Source organism: Hordeum vulgare, chromosome 1H (assembly GCF_904849725.1).
Source record: "Hordeum vulgare subsp. vulgare chromosome 1H, MorexV3_pseudomolecules_assembly, whole genome shotgun sequence".
In the NCBI taxonomy this organism is placed as follows: domain Eukaryota; kingdom Viridiplantae; phylum Streptophyta; class Magnoliopsida; order Poales; family Poaceae; genus Hordeum; species Hordeum vulgare.
Window position 1 is genome coordinate 389,807,950 of NC_058518.1, and position 23,612 is coordinate 389,831,561.

A 23,612-nucleotide genomic window follows, 5' to 3' on the forward strand; every position below is an offset into this window, starting at 1 on the left:
CGAGCATGGCGGCGACGGCAGGCCGACGGTGGGGCACGGATAACCAGGAGGAGGAGGCCGGGTCGAGGGCGAACGGCGGCGAGGCGGCACGCAGGGCCAACGAGCGGGGCGAGGGAAGGCATGCGGGAGGCGGCTCGACGGGGCGCAGCGCGGGGAGGGCAGCTCGACGGCTGCGAGGAGCGCGAGGCGGCGCGGGGAGCGCAGGCGGCGGGCACGGCACGACGGCGGGGGCCATGGCGGGCGGCTGCGCGGTCGGGCAGGGAGGCGGCGGCGCTTGGGGAGCAAGACGAGAGGAGGCGCACACGGGGGAACGAGGGGAGGACGAGGCGCTCCTGATCCCTGTCGCTAGGGCTAGCGGGGATCCCGGTTGGGCCTTGGGCCGCGGGAGGCTCCAGCTGGGCTCCTCCTCTTTCCCTCTTTTGCTTGTTTTCTTTTAAAATATTTTCCTTTACAGCAACTTGCAAAGTAAGAAAACAAGGAACAAGTTGGAATTCCAACAAGAGAGAAATTTTCCCGGGGCCAGAAAAATATGGGGGATTTAATAAACTTGGTTTGGGGATTTTTACCGAATATAAATTCGGACAAGTTTTGAATATATTTCAAACTTGCATAAATTTAAACCATAACCAAACCAACCCCAAATGGACTGAGATTTTGAGATGGAGACCCTATACAACGGATATTATTTATGGGCTCAACAGAAACATTTAATTGAGCATTACATCTGCAACTCAAATAAAAGAAAGCAAAGGGGAAAAATAAGAAAGGTGCAAGGGCTATCATGGGAAGAATGTCAACGGCATTGCGAATGAGATAACGAGCGAAGTTGGTATGACACGCAAGATTCCAATGGATTGAAATAAGTTGAGAATGGGAAAAGTAAAAGACCAAGGAGTGGCAAGGAGAAGAGGGAAAAAACACAACAAGGGAAGCAATCACACCAGAGATGACGGAGATGATGCATGATGCGTCATGCAAACTAAATGACGATGCCACCAAATAAAATTAATCACACGACGGGAACAGAAATAAAGGGGGAATCTTCTCGGCGTCGGTCTCGGGCTGTCACAACTCTCCTACACTACAAGAGGATCTCGCCCCGAGATCCAAGAATGAAAGGGGGAGAGGATCAGAAAGAACAAGAGGTAAAAACTTAGTCGCTTCTTTGACAAACGAGTGAAAGCAATGATCCTTGAAGGTTGCAAAGAGATGAGGAATGATATGAGAAAGAGGCAAGAATTCACGGAAAATTTCGGCAGCACTTCGGTAGGAAAATGGGACAAAAAATTCGATAAGATGGGAAAAATAGACAATATTCATTACAAACAACTAAATATAACATGGGAACACCATGATCTTGATAGAACAACATAATAGACCGAAAAGAGCAACATGACAAAGCCTCCGGAACACGAGAATATGAACTAGCTCAAGCGGAAGAAGAGAATGAAGAAAAGAATGACAACTACCATCACAATAGAATTGAAGAGCCTCCGCACATAGAATTGACGTAGTAGTTGGAAAACCGACAACGAAAAACAAGATAGTAGTAGGCTTATGAAAATCATCTCAACAAATATGAGGTGACAAACAACCACTAAAAGAAACAAGGACAGACTGGGAGCAACAAGAAATGAACAATCTTACACCAAGAGGATACATTGAGACTTGGATTAATGACAAGCACCATGATAACAGCAATCCATAGGAAAAGCTTTAGGTGAAATCCAAACCAAGATAGCTCAATGAAGAAATCATGTGTTGAAATACCTCATGATCAAAGAATTGATGGATTTAATTATCTCATTCTTGAAAGGAAAACTCTTAAAGACTCCTAAACTAACAAGAATGCTATAATACCACCTCAAAGGCTAAAGGAAGAACAAATGCACTTGGAAATACTGTTGGGGAACGTCGCATGGGAAACAAAAAAATTCCTACGCGCACGAAGACCTATCATGGTGATGTCCATCTACGAGAGGGAATTTCCGATCTACGTACCCTTCTAGATCGCACAGCACAAGCGTTAAGAAACGCGGTTGATGTAGTGGAACGTCCTCACGTCCCTCGATCCGCCCCGCGAACCGTCCCATGAACCATCCCGCGATCCGTCCCACGATCTAGTGCCGAACGGACGGCACCTCCGCGTTCAGCACACGTATAGCTCGACGATGATCTCGGCCTTCTTGGTCCAGCAAGATAGACGGAGAGGTAGATGAGTTCTTCGGCAGCGTGACGGCGCTCCGGAGGTTGGTGGTGATCTAATCTCAGCAGGGCTCCGCCCGAGCTCCGCAGAAACGCGATCTAGAGGTAAAACCATGGAGGTATGTGGTCGGGCTGCCGTGGCTAAAGTCGTCTCAAATCAGCCCTAATAGCTCCATATATATAGGAGGAGGGGAGGGGAGGCTTGCCTTGAGGCTCAAGGAGCCCCAAGGGCTGCGTCACCGAAGGAGGAGGAGTCCTCCTCCAATCCTAGTCCAACTAGGATTGGAAGGTGGAGTCCTTCTCTTCTTTCCCACCTCCTTTTTTCTCTTTGATTTTCTATCTATGGCGCATAGGGCCTTCTTGGGCTGTCCCACCAGCCCACCAAGGGCTGGTGCGCCACCCTCAAGGACTATGGGCTTCCCCGGGGTGGGCTGCCCCCCCCCCCCCTGGTGAACACCCGGAACCCATTCGTCATTCCCGGTACATTCCCGGTAACTCTGAAAACTTTCCGGTAATCAAATGAGGTCATCCTATATATCAATCTTCCTTTCCGGACCATTCCGGAAACCCTCGTGACGTCCGTGATCTCATCAGGGACTCCGAACAACATTCGGTAACCAACCATATAACTCAAATACGCATAAAACAACGTCGAACCTTAAGTGTGCAGACCCTGCGGGTTCGAGAACTATGTAGACATGACCCGAGTGACTCCTCGGTCAATATCCAATAGCGGGACCTGGATGCCCGTATGTCATTCCCTTTGTCCTTCGGTATGTTACTTGCCCGAGATTCGATCGTTGGTATCCGCATACCTATTTCAATCTCGTTTACCGGCAAGTCTCTTTACTCGTTCCGTAATACAAGATCCCGCAACTTACACTAAGTTACATTGCTTGCAAGGCTTGTGTGTGATATCGTATTACCGAGTGGGCCCCAAGATACCTCTCCGTCATACGGAGTGACAAATCCCAGTCTCGATCCATACTAACTCAACGAACACCTTCGGAGATACCTGTAGAGCATCTTTATAGTCACCCAGTTACGTTGCGACGTTTGATACACACAAATCATTCCTCCGGTGTTAGTGAGTTATATGATCTCATGGTCATAGGAAGAAATACTTGACACGAAGAAAACAGTAGCAACAAAATGACACGATCTACATGCTACGTCTATTAGTTTGGGTCTAGTCCATCACGTGATTCTCCTAATGATCTGACCCAGTTATCAAGCAACAACACCTTGTACATAGTCAGAAGACCCTGACTATCTTTGATCAACTGGCTAGCCAACTAGAGGCTTGCTAGGGACAGTGTTTTGTCTATGTATCCACACATGTATATAAGTCTTCATTCAATACAATTATAGCATGGATAATAAACGATTATCTTGATAAAGGAATTATAATAATAACTATATTTATTATTGCCTCTAGGGCATAATTCCAACAGTCTCCCACTTGCACTAGAGTCAATAATCTAGCCCTCACATCACCATGTGAATTACATTGTAATAAATCTAACACCCATACAGTTCTGGTGTTGATCATGCTTTGCCCGTGGAAGAGGTTTAGTCAACGGGTCTGCTACATTCAGATCCATGTGCACTTTGCATATATTTACGTCCTCCCCTTTGACGTAGTCGCGGATGAGGTTGAAGCGTCGTTTGATTTGTCTGGTCTTCTTATGAAACCGTGGTTCCTTTGCTAAGGCAATGGCACCCGTGTTGTCACAGAACAAGGTTATTGGATTCAGTGCGCTTGGCACCACTCCAAGATCCGTCATGAACTGCTTCATCCAGACACCCTCCTTAGCCGCCTCCGAGGCAACCATGTACTCCGCTTCACATGTAGAATCAGCTACGACGCTTTGCTTGGAACTGCACCAGCTTACCGCACCCCCATTAAGAATAAATACGTACCCGGTCTGTGACTTAGAGTCGTCCGAATTTGTGTCAAAGCTTGCATCGACGTAACCCTTTACGGCGAGCTCTTCGTCACCTCCATACACGAGAAACATCTCCTTAGTCCTTTTCAGGTACTTCAGGATATTCTTGACCGCCGTCCAGTGATCCACTCCTGTATTACTCTGGAACCTGCCTGCCATACTTATGGCCAGGCTAACTTCCGGTCTAGTGCACAGCATTGCATACATGATAGATCCTATGGCTGAAGCATAGGGGACGGTGCTCATATGCTCTCTATGTTTATCAGTTGTTGGGCACTGAGTCTTACTCAATCTCGTACCTTGTAAAACTGGCAAGAACCCTTTCTTGGACTATTCCATTTTGAACCTCTTCAAAACTTTATCAAGGTATGTGTTTTGTGAAAAGTCCTATCAGGCGTTTCGATCTATCCATGTAGATCTTAATGCCTAGAATGTAAGCAGCTTCTCCTAGGTCCTTCATAGAGAAACTTTTATTCAAGTAAGCTTTTATGCTCTCCAAAAGCTCCACGTTGTTTCCAATCAGTAATATGTCATCCACATATAATATTAGAAAAGCCACAGAGCTCCCACTCACTTTCTTGTAAATACAAGATTCTCCAACCACTTGTATAAACCCAAATGCTTTGATCACCTCATCAAAGCGTTTATTCCAACTCCGAGATGCTTGCACCAGTCCATAAATGTCTCGCTGGAGCTTGCATACCTTGTTAGAATTTTTAGGATCGACAAAACCTTCGGGTTGCATCATATACAACTCTTCCTTAAGGAAACCGTTAAGGAACGCCGTTTTGACATCCATCTGCCAGATTTCATAATCGACAAATGCAGCTATTGCTAACATGATTCTGACGGACTTAAGCATCGCTAAGGGTGAGAATGTCTCATCGTAGTCAACTCCTTGAACTTGTGAAAAACCCTTTGCCACAAGCCGAGCTTTATAAACGGTCACATTGCCGTCAGCGTCCGTCTTCTTCTTAAAGATCCATTTGTTCTGAATAGCCTTGCGGCCCTCAGGTAGTACTTCCAAAGTCCACACCTTGTTTTCATACATGGATCCTATCTCGGACTTCATGGCCTCCAGCCATTTGTTGGAATCTGGGCACACCATTGCTTCTTCATAATTTGCAGGTTCATTGTTGTCTAACAACATGATTGACAAAATGGGATTACCGTACCACTCTGGAGCAGCACATGGTCTCGTCGACCTGCGCGGTTCGATAGGAACTTGAACCGGAGTTTCATGATCATCATCATTAACTTCCTCCTCAACCGGCGTCGCAACGACAAGGGTTTCCCCTTGCCCTGCGCCACCATCCAGAGGGATGAGAGGTTCGACAACCTCATCAAGTTCTATATTCCTCCCACTCAATTCTCTCGAGATAAACTCCTTCTCGAGAAAAGCTTCGTTTTTAGCAACAAACACTTTGCCCTCGGATTTGAGATAGAAGGTGTACCCAACTGTCTCTTTTGGGTAACCTATGAAGATGCACTTTTCCGCTTTGGGTTCCATCTTTTCAGGCTGAAGCTTTTTGACATAAGCATCACATCCCCAAACTTTAAGAAACGACAACTTTGGCCTTTTGCCATACCACAGTTCGTATGGTGTCCTATTTAAAGTGAATGCAGATGTGTCTAATGCATATCCCCAAAACTATAACGGCAAATAGGTAAGAGACATCATAGATCGCACCATCTCTAATAAAGTACGATTACGACGTTCGGACACACCATTACGCTGTGGTGTTCGAGGCGGTGTCAACTGTGAAACAATTCCACATTGTCTTAAGTGAGCACCAAACTCGAAACTCAGATATTCACCCCCACGATCGAACTGTAGGAACTTGATCTTCTTGTTACGATGATTTTCAACTTCACTTTGAAATTGCTTGAACTTTTCAAATGTTTCAGACTTGTGCTTCATTAAGTAGACATAACCATATCTACTCAAATCGTCAGTGAAGGTGAGAAAATAACGATATCTGCCACGTGCCTCCACGCTCACCGGACCGCACACATCGGTATGTATGATTTCCAACAAGTCACTGGCATGCTCCATTGTTCCGGAGAACGGAGTTTTAGTCATCTTGCCCATGAGGCATGGTCCGCACGTGTCAAGTGAATCAAAGTCAAGTGACTCCAAAAGTCCATCGGTATGGAGTTTCTTCATGCGCTTTACACCAATATGACCTAAGCGACAGTGCCACAAAAACATGGCGCTATCATTGTTAACTCTAACTCTTTTGGTCTCAATGTTATGTATATGTGTATTATCACTATCAAGATTCAATATGAACAATCCTCTCACATTGAGTGCATGACCATAAAAGATGTTACTCATAGAAATAGAACAACCATTATTTCCTGACTTAAAAGATTAACCGTCTCGCAATAAACAAGATCCATATATAATGTTCATGCTCAACGCAGGCACTAAATAACAATTATTCAAGTTCATAACTAATCCTGATGGTAAATGAAGTGAAACTGTGCCGGCGGCGATTGCATCAACCTTGGAACCATTTCCTACGCGCATCGTCACTTCATCTTTCGCCAGCCTTCGCCTATTCCGCAGTTCCTGTTTCGAGTTGCAAATATGAGCAACAGAACCAGTATCGAATACGCAGGCACTACTATGAGAGCCGGTTAAGTACACATCAATAACATGTATATCAAATATACCTGATTTTTCTTTGGCCGCCTTCTTATCAGCCAGATACTTGAGGCAGTTGCGCTTCCAGTGACCCATACCCTTGCAATAGTAGCACTCTGTTTCAGGCTTAGGTCCAGCTTTGGGTTTCTTCGTCGGATTGGCAACAGGCTTGCCGCTCTTCTTTGAATTACCCTTCTTCCCTTTGTCGTTTCTCTTGAAACTAGTGGTCTTATTCACCATCAACACTTGATGCTCTTTACGGAGTTTAGACTCTGCGACTTTCAGCATCGCAAACAACTCGTCGGGTGACTTGTTCATCCCTTGCATGTTGTAGTTCAACACAAAGCCCTTATAGCTTGGCGGCAGTGATTGAAGAATTATGTCAGTGATAGCCTCTTGCGGGAGTTCAATCCCCAGCTCAGCTAGACGGTTTGAGTACTCAGACATTTTGAGCACATGTTCACTGACAGACGAATTCTCCTCCATCTTGCAAGCATAGAATTTATCGGAGGTCTCATACCTCTCGATCCGGGCGTTCTTCTGAAAGATAAACTTCAACTCCTGGAACATCTCATATGCTCCATGATGCTCAAAGCGACGTTGAAGTCCCAGCTCTAAGCCATACAAGATTGCACATTGAACTACTGAGTAGTCCTCCTTACGTGTAAACCAAGCGTTCTTAACATCTTGGTCAGCCGTAGCGGGTGGTTCATCTCCTAGCGCAGCATTAAGGACATAATCCTTCTTCCTAGCTTGTAAGATTAGCTTAAGATTACGAGCCCAGTCTACAAAGTTGCTTCCATCATCTTTCAACTTAGCTTTCTCTAGGAACGTATTAAAATTCAGGGTGACTGTCGCGTGAGCCATGATCTACAACACAAATATATTCAAAGTGTACTTAGACTATGTTCAATATAATTAGAGTTTAACTTAATCAAATTATTTGCTAAACTCCCACTCAAAAATACATCTCTCTAGTCATTTGAGTGGTTCATGACCCACTTACACTAGCTCAAGTCTGATCATCACGTGAGTTGAGTATAGTTTCAGTGGTAAGCATCCCTATGCTAATCATATCAACTATATGATTCATGATCAACCTTTCGGTCTCATGTGTTCCGAGGCCATGTCTGCACTTGCTAGGCTCGTCAAGCTTAACCCGAGTGTTCCGCGTGTGCAACTGTTTTGCACCCGTTGTATGTGAACGTTGAGTCTATCACACCCGATCATCACGTGGTGTCTCGAAACGACGAGCTGTAGCAACGGTGCACACTCGGGGAGAACACAATTTCATCTTGAAATTTTAGTGAGAGATCACCTCATAATGCTACCGTCGTTCTAAGCAAAATAAGGTGCATAAAAGGATTAACATCACATGCAATTCATAAGTGACATGATATGGCCATCATCATGTGCTCCTTGATCTCCATCACCAAAGCACCGGCACGATCTTCTTGTCACCAGCCCCACACCATGATCTCCATCAACGTGTCGCCATCGGGGTTGTCCTTCTACTCATGCTATTACTACTAAAGCTACATCCTAGCAAAATAGTAAACGCATCTGCAAGCACAAACGTTAGTTTAAAGACAACCCTATGGCTCCTGCCGGTTGCCGTACCATCGACGTGCAAGTCGATATTATCTATTACAACATGATCATCTCATACATCCAATATATTACATCACATCGTTGGCCATATCACATCATAAGCATACCCTGCAAAAACAAGTTAGACGTCCTCTAATTTGTTGTTGCATGTTTTACGTGGTGACCATGGGTATCTAGTAGGATCGCATCTTACTTACGCAAACACCACAACGGAGATATATGAATTGCTATTTAACCTTATCCAAGGACCTCCTCGGTCAAATCCGATTCAACTAAAGTTGGAGAAACCGACACTCGCCGGTCATCTTTGAGCAACGGAGTTACTCGTAGCGATGAAACCAGTCTCTCGTAAGCGTACGAGTAATGTCGGTCCGAGCCGCTTCGATCCAACAATACCACGGGATCAAGAAAAGACTAAGGAGGGCAGCAAAACGCACATCACCGCCCATAAAAACTTTTGTGTTCTACTCGTGAAGACATCTACGCATTAACCTAGCTCTGATACCACTGTTGGGGAACGTCGCATGGGAAACAAAAAATTTCCTACGCGCACGAAGACCTATCATGGTGATGTCCATCTATGAGAGGGGATTTCCGATCTGCGTACCCTTGTAGATCGCACAGCAGAAGCGTTAAGAAACGTGGTTGATGTAGTGGAACGTCCTCACGTCCCTCGATCCGCCCCGCGAACCGTCCAACGAACCGTCCCGCGATCCGTCCCACGATCTAGTGCCGAACGGACGGCACCTCCGCGTTCAGCACACGTACAGCTCGACGATGATATCGGCCTTCCTGATCCAGCAAGAGAGACGAAGAGGTAGATGAGTTCTCCGGCAGCGTGACGGTGCTCCGGAGGTTGGTGGTGGTCTAATCTCAGCAGGGCTCCGTCCGAGCTCCGCAGAAACGTGATCTAGAGGTAAAATCGTGGAGGTATGTGGTCGGGCTGCCGTGGCTAAAGTCGTCTCAAATCAGCCCTAATAGCTCCATATATATAGGAGGAGGGGAGGGGAGGCTTTCCTTGAGGCTCAAGGAGACCCAAGGGCTACGTCACCAAGGGAGGAGGAGTCCTCCTCCAATCCTAGTCCAACTTGGATTGGAAGGTGGAGTCCTTCTCTTCTTTCCCACCTCCTTTTTTTTCTTTTCTCTTTGATTTTCTATCTATGGCGCATAGGGCCTTCTTGGGCTGTCCCCCCAGCCCACCAAGGGCTGGTGCGCCACCCCCAAGGCCTATGGGCTTCCCCGGGGTGGGCTGCCCCCCCCCCCCCCCCCGGTGAACACCCGGAACCCATTCGTCATTCCCGGTAACTCCGAAAACCTTCCGGTAATCAAATGAGGTCATCCTATATATCAATCTTCGTTTCCGGACCATTCCGGAAACCCTCGTGACGTCCGTGATCTCATCCAGGACTCCGAACAACATTCGGTAACCAACCATATAACTCAAATACGCATAAAACAACGTCGAACCTTAAGTGTGCACACCCTGCGGGTTCGAGAACTATGTAGACATGACTCGAGTGATTCCTCGGTCAATATCCAATAGCGGGACCTGGATGCCCATATTGGATCCCACATATTCTACGAAGATCTTATCGTTTGAACCTCAGTGCCAGGGATTCATATAATCCCGTATGTCATTCCCTTTGTCCTTCGGTATGTTACTTGCCCGAGATTCGATCGTCACTATCCGCATACCTATTTCAATCTCGTTTACCCGCAATTCTCTTTACTCGTTCCGTAATACAAGATCCCGCAACTTACACTAAGTTACATTGCTTGCAAGGCTTGTGTGTGATGTTGTATTACCGAGTGGGCCCCAAGATACCTCTCCGTCATACGGAGTGACAAATCCCAGTCTCGATCCATACTAACTCAACGAACACCTTCGGAGATACCTGTAGAGCGTCTTTATAGTCACCCAGTTACGTTGCGACGTTTGATACACACAAAGCATTCCTCCGGTGTCAGTGAGTTATATGATCTCATGGTCATAGGAACAAATACTTGACACATAGAAAACAGTAGCAACAAAATGACACGATCTACATGCTACGTCTATTAGTTTGGGTCTAGTCCATCATGTGATTCTCCTAATGACGTGATCCAGTTATCAAGCAACAACACCTTGTACATAGTCAGAAGACCCTGACTATCTTTGATCAACTCGCTAGCCAACTAGAGGCTTTCTAGGGACAGTGTTTTGTCTATGTATCCACACATGTATATAAGTCTTCATTCAATACAATTATAGCATGGATAATAAACCATTATCTTGATACAGGAATTATAATAATAACTATATTTATTATTGCCTCTAGGGCATAATTCCAACAAATGCAAGAGAAGAAAACTTGAGGTACTCCAACAGGAATGTTGAAGAACACTTTGAGAAAAATTACATCCTTGAAGAACCACCATAACGAGCCTCCGTATCAAAAGGATGATGCAAGATATGGAGGATGAAAGAATAAGATTGAAGCCTTGCAAAGACCACTTGAGAAAAAAGGAATTGATATCATGAGCCACTCCGGAAGAAAGATTGAAATCACTTGATGAAGTAAGAATAAGAATTATGTTATGCTTATCCTTCATCAAGTTTAATTGATGACAAGCACGGAATTAGCATACAACTTATTCTTCTTGAAAGAATCTTGGAGAGACAGAGAGAAAAACACCGCTTGAAGCATAATTGAAGGACACACCGGTAAGAATTCACAATTGAATGGGAACACCACGAATTAATGGAGATACATGAGAATGAAGAGCTCATGAGTCAGCTGAGAGAAAAACTTGAACAGGGCGCCAGAATAACCGAGAGACGAACGAAGAGACACAATTGAGAAGAATTGGGGATGAAGGCTGAAAGCTGGGAACGAAGAATCTTCTAAAATGATGGCCTTCGGAGGAACGAGAATGAAAACAACTCAGAAAAGCACCGGATGGCGAGAAATGGATTCTCATGAATGACAACAATTAAGATGATGGCACAAAGCTGAAATGATGAATCTCCAAGAGAATGAACCAATATTTGAGAGAAATACTCCTTCGAATTTGTAAGGTGAGAATGACGACGAGAAACAACACAAAGAATACTGAGACACTCCGGAATAATGAGGAATGAAAGGTTGAGCCAAATATGAGAAATAATTCCAATTGATCTTGGAGAAGGGATATGACTGATGGAATTCATACTTATGTCATAGCTGAAAAGAATTAATGATCTCCGGAAAGATTACAAGAGCTATATAAGATCCTGGGAAAAACCTGTGGGTTATGGGCCCACTCAAAGAAACCACCGTTAGAAAAGATTGCTTAGAAGAGAGGTAATGCACCGGTATGAAGAGAACTAGATGAGGTTAGCACCTCGAAATAATTGAAAAGATTGGAAACAAAAACTTCTAAGATAGCTTCAACGCTCCGGATCAAAAAGAGAGGAATAAATGACAAGATAGGCTCATAAGAATTCCCAACATAGGAAAGAATTACAAGGATGAATGGATAAGATGACACGGACAACTAAGTTGAATTCACCGGGAAAAATTAACAAGACTGAATAAGGATGAACATGAAGCTCCTGAGAATCTTCACAATGAATCATCGGGTAAGAGAGAAAAGAACAGATAACGGAAGCACATGAAAGAAAACTCTTGGATGAAAATCCAATCACTGAAGAAAAGGGTGGGAGGGCGGGGAAAAACAAAGACGACTTGGAACAGATGAGATGAACTCCGGCATAAAAGAGAGATTGAACTTGCAAAAATTGGAGAGGATTGAATCCACTTGAAGAGAAACACACCGGTTGAATGGAATTGATACGATGACTCCGGTTGAAAAGAATTGATAAGAAAATTGATAGAGCAAAAGAATTAATACTCACATAAAAATATGAGAACACCTCTTAGAAAAGATCTGAAATCACCACTTGACATCGAAGCAACACAAATTACCAAACTCCAACCAAACAAAGGATGCGACTTGCAATTAGCCAGAACAAACTCATAAGAAAGATTTCGTCCGATATTTTCGTGGACAGGAATCCACTAGATGTCGACCCCCAACCTAACATCATGCATTTGTTGGAAGATTGTCCTATAAGCAACTATTTGAATTCCCACCTAAGAATTCCCGAAATATCTGGTCATGCAATCTGGTACACAGATACAAGGAGTAATAATCACACAACTCCTATACTAACCCGTCACCTGTATCACATCCGTCAACACACAATCAGAATCTCGGACCTTCATCTACAACAGACCCTCGTGATCACAACGATACAAAGTATGGCAGTACTCCCGAACAATCTGTACCAGTACTGGGGACATCGGGGTTATCTCGCCACTACTAGTATTGAAGCAATTACGAACATCCTTCGTCCTGAGATACTAAGAAATCTGAATGATAACGATGTGCTCAAGAATCCCCTGGAGCTCAACTCCCCTGAGACTTAGAGCAGATAGGAGGCACCAAGACAGAACTCCGTCACATCAGCATCATATAGATTCCAAAAATATCCGCGTGATCCTAAAAAAAATTTGAGTGAGAAGAGGAGTAGAATTAAATTATTACGTCAAGATTCCTCACCAGAGCATAAAAGAGGAGAAAAAAGAATCCTACTCTCCGATATATAACTAAGACTCAAATAATTTTAAGCTAGACTCGACTCTCCCAAGTTCGATCAATCAAGGGGGCTCCTAGGTCGGTACGGCTCTGATACCAACTTGTCACGCCCAAGATGCGACCCTATCCTTAATTTGGCACGAAGGCCTCGTCAGGGATAGAAGCGCATCTCGTCGTGTCGCAAGAATGGATATCCTTACAGGTACATGTACTGAAAAGATGAGATATACATAGAATTGGCTTACACTCACCACAAGCTACATCAGAGTCACATCAGTACATTACATAATCGTCAAGAGTAAGAGCAGGGTCCGACTACGGACGAAAACAAACGAGAAAATAAGAACGACGTCCATCCTTGCTATCCCAGGCTGCCGGCCTGGAACCCATCCTAGATCGATGAAGAAGAAGAAGAAGCAACTCCAAATGTGCAATCAACGCTCTCGCGTCAAGTAACCTTTACCTGTACCTGCAACTGGTGTTGTAGTAATCTGTGAGCCACAGGGGACTCAGCAATCTCATTTGCAAAGGTATCAAGACTAGCAAAGCTTAATGGGTGAGGCATGGTTAAGTGGTGAGGTTGCAGCAACGGCTAAGCATATATTTGGTGGCTAACTTACGAATACAAGAAATAAGAGGGGGAAGATCTACACATAACGGACGTGAACTACTGATGATCAAATGAATGATCCTGAACACCTACCTACGTCAGACATAACCCCACCGTGTCCTCGATCGGAGAAAGAACTCACGATAGAGACAGTCACGGTTACGCACACAGTTGGCATGTTATAATTAAGTTAAATTCGAGTTATCTGGAACCAGTGTTAAACAAAGTTTCCACGTTGCCACATAACCGCGGGCACAGCTTTCCGAAAAGATTTAACCCTGCACGGGTGCTCCAACTAGTCGATCACAAATTACCACAAGCCGCATAGAAATCCTCAATCACGAAACTCGCAATCTCGTCGGATTCCCTAGTGGAAAACCTCAACTCTGAGATTACCCAAAGCATCACCGGAATCCCGATGCACAAGATATCTCGTCAAAGGTAAAACTAATCCAGCAAGGCCGCCCGACGTGTCGACGAACCCAATAGGAGCCGCGTATCTCGTTCTCAGGACAGGTCGGATGGAAAAGCCTACAGGTACCAAACCTCGAGTTGCCCCGTGGTGGCCCCGTAGTCTGTCCTTTTGGGACCAACACCATCAGCACTGGCCCCCCTGTTTATGTAAAATTAATCCTCGGGTTCATGACGCCCTATGCATTTCAGTGTTAACAAAATTATTATGTTGGGCAAATGTAGAACCAATGTTGGGCCTTGCCGGAACAGCTTTAATCTAAAACGAATTATCAAGGGGGTCCCCATAACAACCCCGATCGTGTTAGGAGCGCTCCTTTATGGAACAAAACACCGGTAGCCGAAACTAAGGGGGCAAAGGTGGAACAAAACACCAGGCTAGAAAGGCCAAGCCTTCCACCTTTTACCAAGTATATAGGTGCATTAAATTAAATAGCATTAATATAGTGATATGACAAGGAACCCATGTTATCACATGGAAGCAACTGCACCTGCAACTAGCAACGCTAACACAGGGTTAAGCAAGCAGTAACATAGCCAATCAGTGGTTTGCTAGGTCGAACAGGTTGAAGGTTTTCATGGCATTGTTGAGAGGCTGATATTTAACATGTGGTAGGCAACGAGACATAACGACAGAAACGATAAAACTAACATGGCAATGATAGTAATGGTATCTGGGGAAATGGTCATCTTGCCTGAGATCCCGCTTGGAAGAAGAATGCCTCCGTGAAGCAGACGAGCCGACGTAGTCGAACGGGTCCTCACAATCCAGCACGCTACGGAACTCTATCGAGACGAAGCAAACCGGAAACACAAATCAACACACGGAATTCACCACACGATGCATAACACATATGATGCATGAGTAGCTGAATATATGCAAGTCACGGCATGACAATTCACACAATCAAGCACTACACGTTAAGTGGAGTTCAATATGCCACGAGTTGCATATCGACGAAACTCCACGATTAATTATTTAATTGACTCCCGATTATTTAACACGCAATATTAAATGTTGTTAACATGGCAAGGGGTGAAGCGATGATCCTACATGTCATCCTAGTCAGTTTAACTCACGGAACAAAGAGCGGAGCTACGGCACAAGAGGCATGCAACACAATATATCATGCCATGAATGCGACATGCATGCAAGTTACAACATCACGGCAAGAAGAGAAAGAAGCAGGTGTCGCCACGGCGAGCGAGAGGGAACCATGGCGGCAAAACGAAAACGATGCCACGGCAACGTTCCTATCCTGATAACTCAACGGGTATCGGAGCCAACGATTAGGGAGCGTGTGCGGGAACGCTTAATAAAGAATGGGGTGATCCCATATATCGGGTTCCCATGTGTCGGGGCACAACAAAAGTGATACAACGTGCTACGGCAACATACGATGCAAAACATACTTTCATCCCATACAACACAAGCATTCGTTACACGACACGTCTCAACGGTATACCTTCAAAGCGTGTGAATCGGAGGGGTTCGGTCGAAGCCGACGTCGTGGAGGTCGTGGTCGTCGTGGAAGTAGTCGTACACGGTCTCGTCGACGGTAGTCGTTCGCTCGGCGTCGTGGTTCTCGGGTCTTCGGCGACGTCGAGGAAGTCGAACTCGTTTCCGGGGTTGTCGAGGACGTCGTGGTACCCGGCGAACTTGTCAGCTCCAAGAAGGAGGGTTGGAGCTAGTGAACTTCGGCGACGGCAAACGGCAGCACAAGCAAGCGACGGTGGAATAGCAACAACACCAAAATCTACCTAGCAGCAACTAGCATTAGCAAGCAACTTACTACAGCCTAACAACAAGCACTAGCCGGCATGGGCAGCAAGCATAAGCAGACTAGCAGCAGCAGCTATAGCTATCGACAGCAACAGGGCAGGCACACGACGGCTCGGCACAAGCGACAGCAGGAGCAACAGGCAACAACAGCGGCTCAGCAACAGCATCCAGCTCAGCAGGCAAGCAGCAAGGCAAGCAGCAAGGCAAAACGGGACAGCAGCAACTACACCACCGGTTCAGACTTGCTGCAACAACTAGCCTATCCAACACGGCGCGCAGCAACAGCATAGCAACGGCAGCTCCGCAGGGGATCGTGGGGAACAGCAGCACGCCAGGCAGCAGCAACAGCACATGCACCAGCGAAGCGCGGGGCGACAGCCACTACACCAGGGCGAACCGGCGGGGAACCTCGGCTGAGGCCCGCGGCGCGGGGAAACGGACACCGGCGGGGAGACGGAGGCGACAGGCCTGCCAGAGGCGAGCATGGCGGCGACGGCAGGCCGACGGTGGGGCACGGATGACCAGGAGGAGGAGGCCGGGTCGAGGGCGAACCGCGGCGAGGCGGCACGCAGGGCCGACGAGCGGGACGAGGGGAAGCATGCGGGAGGTGGCTCGACGGGGCACAGCGCAGGGAGGGCAGCTCGACGGCTGCGAGGAGCCCGAGGCAGCGCGGGGAGCGCAGGCGGCGGGCACGGCAGGACGGCGGGGGCCATGGCGGGTAGCTGCGCGGTCGGGCAGGGAGGCGGCGGCGCCTGGGGAGCAAGACGAGAGGAGGCGCACGCGGGGGAACGAGGGGAGGACGAGGCGCTCCTGATCCCTGTCGCTAGGGCTAGCGGGGATCCCAGTTGGGCCTTGGGCCGCGGGAGGCTCCAGCTGGGCTCCTCCTCTTTCCCTCTTTTGCTTGTTTTCTTTTAAAATCTTTTCCTTTACAGCAACTTGCGAAGTAAGAAAACAAGGAAGAAGTTGGAATTCCAACAAGAGAGAAATTTTCCCGGGGCCAGGAAAATATGGGGGATTTAATAAACTTGGTTTGGGGATTTTTACCGAATATAAATTCGGACAAGTTTTGAATATATTTCAAACTTGCCTAAATTTAAACCATAACCAAACCAACCCCAAATGGACTGAGATTTTTAGATGGAGACCCTATACAACGGATATTATTTATGGGCTCAATAGAAACATTTATTTGAGCATTACATCTGCAACTCAATAAAAGAAAGCAAAGGGAAAAAATAAGAAAGGTGCAAGGGCTATCATGGGAAGAATGTCAACGGCATTGCGAATGAGATATCGAGCGAAGTTGGTATGACACGCAAGATTCCAATGGATTGAAATAAGTTGAGAATCGGAAAAGTAAAAGACCAAGGAGTGGCTAGGAGAAGAGGGGAAAAATAAACACAACAAGGGAAGCAATCACACCAGAGATGACGGAGATGATGCATGATCCGTGATGCAAACTAAATGACGATGCCACCAAATAAAATTAATCACATGACGGGAACAGAAATAAAGGGGGAATCTTATGGGCGTCGGTCTCGGGATGTCACAAGTAATATGTGAGCCACAAGGGACTCAGCAATCTCATTTCCAAAGGTATCAAGACTAGCAAAGCTTAATGGGTGAGGTATGGTTAAGTGGTGAGGCTGCAGCAGCGACTAAGCATTATATGAGGTGGCTAACTTACGAGTACGAGAATAAAGAGGGGGATGATCTACGCATAGAGAACGCGAGCTACTGATGATCAAATGAATGATCCTGAACACCTACTTACGTCAGACATAACCCCACCGTGTCCTCGATCGGAGAAGGAACTCGCGAAAGAGACAGCACGGTTACGCACTCAGTTGGCATATTTTAATTAAGTTAACTTCAAGTTGTCTAGAAGCAGTGCTAAACTAAGTTTCCACATTGCCACATAACCGCGGACACGGCTTTTCGAAAGATTTAACCCTGCAGGGGTGCTCCAACTAGTCCATCACAAATTACCACAAACCGCATAGAAATCATTGATCACGAAACTCACGATCTCGTCGAATTCCTTAGTGCAAAACCTCAACTCTAAGATTACCCAAAGCATCACCGCAATCCCGATGCACAAGATATTTCATAAAAGGTAAAACTAATCCAGCAAGGCCACCCGGTGTGTCGACGAACCCGATAGGAGCCGCGTATCTCGTTCTCAGGACACACTGTCTATGCATAGTGGACGGTAGCCAAACGCTCGAGTTGCCCTGAGGTGGCACCGCCGACTGCTAGGTGGGTGGACCAACACTCATGCGGAGCACTGGCTCGGGGGTTGATTAATTATCCTCGGGGTCCGGAAAGTCCCTATGCAATTTTATTAGGTTATTAGGCAAATGTAAAACCAATGTTGGGCCTTGCCAGACCAGTCTTAATCTAAGACGAATTATCAAGGGGTCCCCATAACAACCCCGATCGTGTTAGGAGCGCTCAATTATGGAACATAACACCGGTAGCCGAAACTAGGGGGCAAAGGTGGAACAAAACACCAGGCTAGAAAGGCCGAGCCTTCCACCTTTTACCAAGTATATAGGTGCATTAAATTAAATAGCATTAGTAGGGTGATAAAACAAAGAACCCTTGTTGTCACATGGAAGCAACTGCACCTGCAACTAGCAACGGTAACACATGGTTAATCAAGCGGTAACATAGCCAAACAGTAGTTTGCTAGGTTGTGAGCAGGTTGAAGGTTTTCATGGCAATGTTGAGAGGCTGATATTTAACAGGTGGTAGGCAGCGAGACATAACTATAGAAACGGTGAAACTAGTAAAGCAATAATAGTAATGATATCTGGGGAAATGGTCATCTTGCGTGAGATCCCGTTGAGAATAAGAACGACTCCGTGAAGCAGACGAACCGACGTAGTCGAATGGGTCCTCACATTCCGACACGCTTGCGAAACTCTATCAAGACGAAGCAAACCGGAAACAAGCATCAACACAGATATTCACCACGGCACATGCACGACAAGATGCAATCCACATATGATGCACGAAAAGTTGGAATATATGCAAGACATGGCATGGTGAAGCGTAATTAAACTACCTATCTATGCATTTTAAATGAGGTCGGAAATGACATATAGCATCTCCGAGATAACCTCATAAGTTAATTTGTAATTCTGTCCAGATCTGAACTAACATGTTTAAATATTTGTTGAACAGCAAAATAAATAGGTTCGCGTGATTCTACGCATCATTCCAATCAATTTACACATAGAGAACATCTCCAACGGAGCTACGGATCAAAAAATACAAACACCGCAAGATATGATGGGATGAATGCAAAAATGTGTGCAACAACAGTCACGAGCATTTCAAAACATACAACCAGCAAGATAATATGAAACTACACGAGATTCTGAGCAAGTTTCATATAGGACACGATCAAAATAGAGCAACGGTTCAACAAATACAAGCTAAACAAGAAATCACTACAATCTGCCAAAATCAGCCACATAGCATTTTCTACACCCTCGAACAGCTAGCTACACAAATCCGATATGCTCAAACAAGGCATGAGGCAGTAGAGGGCAAGATGCACTACAACATTCTACTAATAACATCTAGCATGGAAGCATGGATCACTATGAAAAGAACTCACAAAATGGCATGTCACACACAGTTTCGCACTTAGAGAAAATATTAGTTTATGACAGTGCAGTTTTCAATCTGAAGGCATATTAACAGCAGCAAAACTATATGCTACAGGACTCTAAATGGCATGAAAATTGACAGCATGTTAGAAAATCTTGAGGACTACAACTAACTCCATTGCACCAACCTCAAAAGAGCTATAGATCACCAGATAAACTCATGACAAGACAGCAACAAAATATAAAAGATTTCAGACTTTGAAATAATTCAGCATCTCCAAAATAGCACTATTTTCTAGCATGTTGAGAACAAGCAAACCACACCTAAACATGGATTTCTATTGCAACCAAAATTACCAGGGGCTAGCCTACACATCCAAGGGCATATCTCTAGTTGACAACTCCTTCATATCATGCACAGATTAAATCCCACAAAATAAACAAAAGGGTAAAATGGTAAATTATCATGCGCACTAACTTTCTCAAAAGCTAAAACTATATGCACAGTTAAATTCTATGGACTTTTCTACCCCGAAAACATATATATCATTTGGGGTTGCAAACTAATAATATCGCCACACGTATATGCGGGGATATGTCCTAAGCACGATATAGCAAACTAGCGACGGAACCTACATACAAAAATATGCAAACACTACTCTAAAATACATAGCAAATGGTCCCTAATAACATGAGCATTTCATCTATGGAGTTTGAGTAATCCGGACAGCACGCGTTTCTAGGCATATGGCAAGTCAAATCACTTCAAACATGCATGCAACTTGCAAATTATGAGTCTACGCAAAAAACTTCACAAGTTTCATATGTATTTCGTTCCGATCCGATACACGGTTTAAAATCTACGGGTGTTTTAAAATACGGCATATTTCTGAAATTAATAAATTCGAAAATAAAACCTAAAGCACTATCGGGCCGAAACAGGGCGCAAAATAGATAAGAGACGTTGGGGGCGGGGACAGCGGCTGCTCACCTTGGTGGGCTCGGCCCACGAGGCTTTGAGAGGAGGAGCTGGAGGCGGCCAGCGGACCTGGGCTTGGGGCGACCTGGGCCGGTCGGGGTTGTCCAGGCGGGGCGAGGCCAAGGTGGAGGGGTGCGGTGCTGGGCCGAGGCGTGCTGGCGTGGGAGGCCGGGCTGGCCTGGTCCTGGGCGAGCGCCTGGGCAAGCGGGCGCAGCGCCTGCGGTTCCTCCCCTCGACCCGATCCCTCTCGGGACCGAACAGGAGGCGGCGGTTGGCACCAGGCGACAGCGCTCCTAGCGGGGGCTGGGCGGCGGAGTAGGGGCGAAGGCGCAGGCGAGGGCGCACGCGACCGGATCCGTCGGCGGCTGGCCGGATCTAGCCTACGGCGCGACGAGGCAAGGCGCGGCCAACCGGCGGCGAGCAAGGGCGGACCTTGGCGGGGTCGCGAGGGGCACGGGGCGGATCGGCAGGGAGGAGCTCAAGGCAGCGGCTTGGGGGTGACCCGGGCTCAGGCGGTCCTCGCGTGGGCTCGCGGGCCCAGCGGTGGCGCGGAGGGGGGAGGGAGGAGAGAGAGAGGCTAGGGTTTGGTGGGGTGGCGCAGAAAACGAGGAGGTGAGAGAGGGGCTGTCTAAAAATGGCATGGGGGGCTATTTATAACAATGGGGGGCTAGGTTTAGTAGAATTTCGCCCGGTTTGAACCGCGTGATCTAAATCGGGCGATTTCGAACGGGGGAAAGGCTAAGTGGCCGTGTAGAGTGGCTATCCTGGGACGAGAGGGAAAACGGGCGACCCGGCAAAGAGATTTTTAAAACACCGAAAAACGTTCGACGATAGACCGAAGACGGTGCCACTACGGACGACCGTTCGGGTACCAGATGGACTCCGATTGCGTCGAAATTTGACAGGCGGCCTAGCTACAACTAATTAAGACCACACATCAAGTTTCAACCAAACCGGAGAAAGTTTTATACACACTTTTAAAATCAAGGTTTTGACGATGCGAGGGCGCGTGCGAGTGTGGTCGGGCTCAACACGGTCAACGACGCACACGGAGAGAACCAGCAACTAGTAACGGATGCCAGTTTTGAAAACTAGCGGCAACGGAGATGTCGATGCAATGCAGATGATGCGAATGATGCGATGATGATACGACAAATAAAAATAAGCACACGACGAAAACGGAATAGAAGGGGAATCTTCTGGGGCGTCGGTCTCGGGCTGTCACAACTCTCCTACACTACAAGAGGATCTCAACCCAAGATCCAAGAATGAAAGGGGGAGAGAAAGAGAAGAGAAAGAGCTAAAACTTAATTGCTTCTTTGACAAACGAGTGAAACCAACGGTCCTTGAAGGTTGCAAAGAGATGAAGAATGATAAGCAAGAATTCACACAAAATTTCGGCAGCTCTTCGGTAGGAAAAGGGAACAAAAATTCGATAAGATGGACAGATCTTGAGACAATTCACAACAAACAACTAAATTGAACAAGGGAACAACATGATCTTGAAAAGAGAAAATAATAAATTGAAGAGAGCAACATCACAAAGCCTCCGTTAGAAAGAATAGAAACTAGCTCTTACGAAAATGAACGAAGAAGATCATGAGAACTACTACCACAAGAATCTTAACGAACACCTTGAGACAAAGAATTGATATCACGAGCCACTCCGGAAGAAGAATTCAAATCACTATGAACAAGAATAAGAATTATGTTAAGCTTATCCTTCATCAAATTTAATTGATGACAAGCAACGGATTTAGCGTACCACTTATTCTTTTAGAAAAGATTGAAGAGATATATGAGCACAAACTTGAAGAAGTCTTGAAGGAGACACCGGTAAGAATTGGATTGGATGGGGATATAACGAGAATGAATGGAGATACATGAGAACGAAAAGATCATGAGCCACCTAATAGAAAACTGAACAAGGCACCGGAATAATTGAAAGACGAATGAAGAGACAACAATTGAGAAGAACTTGAGAATGAAAGCTGAAAGCTGAGAACGAAGAAATCTTCCGAAATGATGGCCTTCGGAGGATCAAGAATGAAAATAATTCAGAAATGCACCGGATAGCAAGAAAGAGATTCTCATGATCGGGAACAATTCAAGATGATGCCCCAAAACTGAAAAGATGAATCTTCAAGAGAATGGACCAAGATTTGAGAGAAATACTCCTTCGGTCTTCAGGGCTCGAGGAGGAGAACACCACCAAGAATAACTGAGACACTCCAGAATAAGAATATCATAGTTGAAAAGAATTAGAGATCACCGAAAAGATTACAAGAGCCAGATAAGATCCTGGGAAAAACATGTGGGTTATGGTCCCACTCAAAGAAACCACCGTTGAAAATATTGCTCAAAAAGAGAGATATTGCACCGGTACAAAGAAAACTAGATGAGGTTGGGACCCTCGAAATAATTGAAAGGATTGAGAACAAAAACCTTTGAGATATCTTCAACCCTCCGGATAGAAAAGAGAGGAGTGAATAACAAGATAGGCTGATAAGAATTTCCAACAAAGGAAGGAATTACAAGGATGGAAAGAATATGATGACACGGATAACTGAATTGAATTCACCGGAAAAGATGACAAGAATGAATAAAGATGAATACGAAGTTCCTGAGAATCTTCACAATGAATCACCGGATAGAACACGGAAGAAAAGATAGCGGAAGCAACAATGAAAAGGAAGGCACTAGGATGAAATCCAATCACTAAAGAAAAAAGGGCGGGAGGGCGGGGAAAACAAAGACAGCTGGGACAGATGAGATGAACTCCGGAATAAAATGAGAGATTGAACTTGCAAAATTGGAGAGGATAGAATTGACTGAAGAGAAGCACAGCGGTTGGAAAAGAATTGATATGATGACTCCGGTTGACAAGAATTGATAAGTTAATTGATTGAGAAGAAGAACTTGCATTCCCATAAAATACGAGAACACCTCTTGGAAGGATATGAATTCATCACTTGACATCGAATCAACTCGAATTATCATACTGCAACAAAACAAAGTATGAGGCTTGTAAATTACCAGAACAAACTCATGAGAGAGATTACGCTCGATATTTTCGTGGTCGAGATCGCACGGGCTCGATCCCTACAGTAGCCA